General features: G+C 43.7%; 1 pseudogene; it reads left to right on the forward strand.

Moving 5' to 3' along the window:
• The first annotated feature begins 5,044 nt into the window (after positions 1–5,044).
• LOC120227145 lies at positions 5,045–5,724 on the forward strand (annotated as a pseudogene).
• Positions 5,725–6,028: the final 304 nt, after the last annotated feature.

Genomic DNA, 6,028 nt, shown 5'->3' on the forward strand with positions numbered 1-6,028 from the left:
AGTTTTCCAGTCATATGCATGAAATTCTCCAAGGGTCTACACATCTATTCAATCCCTACTAAGTCATGATCGATTAGTCACTGCTACAGATTCCTATTTCTGACGTCGCTCTGCACCTGCTGGCTCTTTGGGGAACTCTACAGACTTTACCTGTGAAAGTTATCACTACTTTTTGGCCTGTGCTGCTCCCTGATCCATTTGTCATAGGGTGACACTGGGAAACTAATTCCCCATAGGAATCCCAAGATTCCCTGGAAACCAACTGTGAGAGAGAGAGAGTTCAGATTTTTTTTTATTACTGAGTGTTCTCCAGATGCATATCTTTGGAAAGAAGAGACAGGAAGCAGGATTGGACATATAGAGAAACTGAGCTGTGATGGATCACAAGAAAAGCCACTGCCAACCACACAGGGAGGTCTAGAGCTGCAGTCGCTCTACAGAGTTGATGTGGAGTGGAGCAAGGGGACTGGGCCTTGGTACCCTTGTATCAGGTAAGTATTGTCTTTCCTGGAAAAGAAGTGTCACCTTGGACCAGGTCGTTCTTCAGCAAGGAAATCTCCTCAGAGGATGACCAGCAGAGGGTGGCCTGCAGTCAGCCCTCACAGCACGTGCAGTGGTACAGCTCATATTTGCGAAGGGGAATCTAAGCGGTACACCGCAGGCCCTCCTCTCCATCATACCCATTAAATCAGTGAGATAAAGCCGATGGAGGCTCTCATGCCAGTATCCCCAGGGTAAATGGACCAATGCCAGTTCAGCCACACACAACTAATAAGGTATAGATATTTGTGGTTATATCCATAGACACAGAAAGTTATATGTTGGTGGGGAAAAGCTACTTCTCCTCAATCTGAGTACCAGAAAACAGCAGAAGCAAGTTTCAGCCATACTGAGCCACGCATACAGTCATTTTCTAACAAGAGGGAACAAAATAGACCTCAGATCTGTTGCACAGACCCAACTCCCACCCACCCCCACCCCCCTAAAATGAAAGGAGAAAGGAATGGAAAAGTTAGCCCTCATTAGAGATAATGATTCCTTTTCAAATGTATCATTATGGAAGTAAATATATAAACCAAAAATGAGATAAGCTGTTATCATGTACATTCTTACAAAGGATTCATTTTCAGAATATAAAGAACTCTCAGAAAATAAAAGACCAACTATATGTGTGTGTCTGACTAGACAACGCATCACCCAAGAACCAAACTAGCTAAATAGCAACTCAATAGTAGACCTATGGTGTATTACTTAAAATCATTAGTCATCACAGAGATGTAAATTTTAACAATACAATTTCAGTAACTACCAGTATTATATAATAAACAGTCTGACAAGAGTAAGTACGGTGAAAGTATTTAAAGCAAGTGGAAATGTTATACATGGTTGGTGGAGGGTAAAAATGTTCCCCATTTCAGAAAACTGTTCCATAGTATCTACCCAAGCCAAACTTAGGCTAGCTCTGTGACTCAGTGCTTTGATGCCTCAGAACACACCCATGGAAAGTGAGTGCATAACTTCACCAAAGACTTTGAAAACATGTTCTTAAGAACTATGATAACGTGTTCAAATCTGAACCCATCCATTTATTGAAAAATGAAGATACTGTGACATTTTCTTGTAACAACAATCTATTCTGCAGTGAAAAGGAACAAATTACTGCCACACTAACAACATACAGAAAGGTCAAAGAACATGTTGAGCCAAATAAGCAAGACACCAGGAAGTAGATACTTCATGGTTCCATTTATATGAAGTACAAGAACAGACAAAGTCTGTGCTACATGGTGAGGAAATTAGAAAGGTGGTGGCGGCCTCTCTTGGTAGGGATGGAGCATGGCATTGATTGGAAGGAGCTTGAGGGAAAAGTGTGATGCTGGAGAGGGTGTGTCTGTCTGGATCTGAGTGGTGGTGAGAGGGGGGATGTATCCGCTCATGTTCACCCAAGTGCACACTTTAAATTCACATTATAACAGTAAAGGCACTTTATTTTTTAAATGAGTGAATTCAACAGAGAATAGGCATTATGGGCTCAGGATCTGATGTTTTTCCTGTCTTCTTCCTTACAAGCACTGATACCTTGAACAACTTGAACTCCGAGAACTTCTCATCTCTAGAGGATTATTGTGTGACTGATTACTGTAGATCAGTAAGGCCTCAGTGCACCACTGAACACACAGCAGGTCTTCGTGCGTTCAGCACATGGCAATAGACTGTGTCGTTGTTGCTGTTGATTATTATTAGTAGTAGTAGTAGCATCAGCAGTAGTATTTTCTTGAATGTGGGCTACTTTTTTTTTCTTTTCTTTCTTTCTTTCTTTCTTTCTTTTTTTTTTTTTTTTTTTTTTTTGGCCTATGTCAGAGAAGGGATTTAAAGGCCATACTGTGGAAAAATTCCTTTCCAGGTTTCAACTGGAGATCTCCATATTAGATTAATTGAAGGTTTGAGACTTTGGTGTTGTCAAGAAAGTAAGCTTTGGAAGGACACAATCCCTTGTGTTCTCTATCAAAATAAATAAATACTTAAAAAAAAAAAGAAATACAATTGGATTTTTCCCTTAAGTTTTTTGTAAACGGGAGATAATTGGAGAGAATAGACGTGTCCCACCCTGTCTTGCTAGGTGTATCATATATGCAGCCCAGCAGTGGAGTCCTGCCCCATGAGAACTTTTAAAAGTAAGAGAAGTGATAAGAATAGTCTATGGATGGGGCGCCTGGGTGGCTTAGTTGGTTAAGCGTCCACTTTCACTTAGGTCACGTACTCGCGGTTCGTGGGTTCGAGCCCCACGTCGGGCTCTGTGCTGACTGCCAACTCAGAGCCTGGAGCCTATTCAGAGTCTGTATCTCCCTCTCTCTCTGACCCTCCCCTGCTCACGTTGTCTCTCTCTCTCTCCTAGACATTAAAAAAAAAAAAAAAAGGTCTATGGAAAGGACAGTGGGGAGGCATAACCGAGTGCTGTGCTGGGCATTCTTCCAGCCTGAAGAGGTGGGACCTGGAGGATGGGAAGAGTGTTATCAGTCAGGATCCTCCAGAGAAGCACAAGAAGAGATTGTGAGAATTGAGTGTGGGTGGTGTTGAGTCCAGAGTCTGTAGAGCAGGCTGGCAGGCTGGAAATTGAGGTCGGTGTTGATATTGCAGCCTTGAGTGGAAAATCTGTAGGCTGGAAACTGAGTTTCTATTGTTGCATCTTAAGGAAGAATCGCTTCTCCTTTGGGAAACCTCAGTCTTGCTCCTTAAAGCCTTCAACTGATTGGATGAGACCCCTTCCTAATTATGGAAAGTAACCTGTGTTATGCAAGATCTACTAATTTAAATGATAATTACATCAAAAACTACATTCAGGACAACATCTGAATTTGGATTTGGCCACACCACTGGGCACCATAGCATAGTTAAGGTGGCACATAAAATAAACCATCCCTAGGGGGAAACTGGGAGACTGAGTGATAGGAGAATTGGCCCTAGGTGAGGGTGAGGTGTGATCCCCAGCTAGGGTCTACTTGTTACAGAGTATAGCTGGGTCTAATGAAATTTGTCAGGCCCAAAAGCGGTGCAGAAGCCACATGGACATCTATAGAAGATCCAATGTGCCACCTGACCAAGTAAGTGCCACCTATCTGCCAAACTCAGATAAAACACTGGAAGGGTTAAGTAGCTGGATGTGCAGTATTCCCATAGCCACAAAATCCTATGCCCTCCGTATGGTGATGTACACTCAGTTTCTTAAGGGAATTGCACGCCTCCCACCCCTACCCTTCCCTCTGCTTGAGAATGAACAGCAGGACTGGGAACAAGCAACCCTGATCTGATTTCTCAAACCACTGGATGGAAAAAATTTTCTTTTCTCTTATTTTATGTGTATTTATTTATGAGAGAGATAGATACAGAGAATGGGACCCTGGTAGGGGCAGAGAGAGGAGGACAGAGGACCCAAAGTGGGCTCTGTGCTGACAGCAGTGAGCCCAGTGTGGGGCTGGAGACAGATCTGGAGCTTGAACTCACGAACGCGGGATCATGATCTGTACCAAAGTCAGATGCTCAACAACTGACTGAGCCACCCGGACACCCTGGAGATAGGTTTCTTGAAAGTACCTAGAGTTAAATAACTGGCTATTTTTGCACAAAATGGAAATATTGAACTGAAAAAACAGAATAACTAAAATTCAGGATTCAGACTTCCCTTCGCTCAAATTAGAGTCCCACCTTTCTCCCATAGTGACTAAGTTCTGATCCTGTCTCCCATCTCAGTAGCCCTTTGCACAGCTCCAAAACTGAGCTCAAGGGTTTAAGGCATCTGTACAAAGCTTCAGGAAAAAAGTGGCTTTGGAGTCCCAATAATTTTGGTCAGAGATTTTGTAAAACATTGGGTCTAAAGTTCTCCATTTTCTTCTTGTGCTTTCCATTCCTTTCTACCCTCCCTTCCATCGACCCTCCCTTCTTTCCTTCGTCCTTCCTCCCTTCCTCTCTTTTTCCTTTCCCTCCTTACCTCCTTCCTTACTCCCCCACTCCGTCCCCCCTCCTTCCTTCCTTCCTTCCTTCCTTCCTTCCTTCCTTCCTTCCTTCCTTCCTTCTTTCCTTCCTTCCTTCCTTCCTTCTTTCCTTCCTTCCTTCCTTCCTTCCTTCCATTATTTGTTTCTTGTTTCCTAGCAAATTTTACAATTTCACCAGGATTATTGATATGAAGAGCCTAATTCATCATTTCTGGAAACTCAATCCATTTAACAACATCTTTGAATTTCAAATAGAAGCTCATCAATAGATCTTGTAGCAGTTTGTCATATTGAACTTCTAAGTAGTTCTAAGAGTTTCTAAGTTGACTTCTGTGTTTCTAGTCCTACAGTTAAATTTCTGGTGATATTTTTGGCTCTCTAAATTTACATTAGATACTTTCATCACCCACTGCTCATGCAATTTGCTTCCTTATTCACCAGGTGCTTTGCATAGACTTCAACCCAACCCCGCCCCCAGGCCCAGAGTAGCTGCACAGGTTTGATTAAAGGGGCCTTTGCCATATAAGCTAAGCTGCATTAGGCAAGCAAGGACAGCAAGATGGTGTCACAGAGGCAGGTCCTCATATCCTTGTTGCTGTGGGTCTCAGGTGAGAAATTTCATATTTGCCACATGCTTTTTGGAGTAGTATCATTTTAGAGTTAAAAACATTTTTTGAATATACAATGAGAAATTCTGTTTATTTCCAAAATAGCCTCAATTATGCACTGACATGCACACCTCCTCTCAAATGCCATATTTCAGGGTGTCTGCGCTAAAGTGCATATGTATCACCATTAACTCCTTGTGATTGCAGGTGCCTGCGGGGCGATCACGATGACGCAGTCTCCAGCCTCCCTGGCTGGGTCTCTGGGCCAGCGGGTCACCATGAACTGCAGGGCCAGTCAGAGTGTTAGCAGCTACGTAGCCTGGTACCAACAGAAACCAGGACAGCGACCTAAGCTGCTCATCTACCACGCAAGTAACCGGGCATCTTGAGTCCCTGACCGATTCAGCGGCAGTGGGTCTGGGACAGCTTTCACCCTCACTATCAACAACCTCCAGGCTGAAGATGTGGTGACTTATTACTGTCAGCAGTGTAATAATTATCCTCCCACAGTGCTTCAGCCTCATACACAAACCTCCTCCCCAGGGCCCGGGGTCAGGGAGGCTTCGCTGCTCTTGCTGCTGCCACCCTGCTCAGCCCTGACTGCGGATGTTCCTGGGTCTGTCTGAGAAGCCAAGTCTTCTGACTTATTCTTTACAGGGCTGTGTAAAGCCAAAGGGAAAATTAAGGGGGGGCGGCTTTTTCTGGATCCCTTTTAGTGGGAGGTTAGTGAACACAAATGCCATGAAGATGTCTTAGAGAGACTGTCAAGAGTTTTGTGTCACAGAACCTTGTGTGTTCCGCATGGACAGATGGCATAGTTGAGCTAGTAAGGTTCGTCTCTACCCTTTGGTGAAAGGTCCGGCGAATTTCATGCCCTGATGGATGAATTCTCTCTTCCCTGTTCCTCCTTGACTCTGGAACATTTCTTTT

Source organism: Hyaena hyaena, unplaced genomic scaffold (genome assembly GCF_003009895.1).
Source record: "Hyaena hyaena isolate Hyena2069 unplaced genomic scaffold, ASM300989v1 scaffold_2012, whole genome shotgun sequence".
NCBI lineage: Eukaryota > Metazoa > Chordata > Mammalia > Carnivora > Hyaenidae > Hyaena > Hyaena hyaena.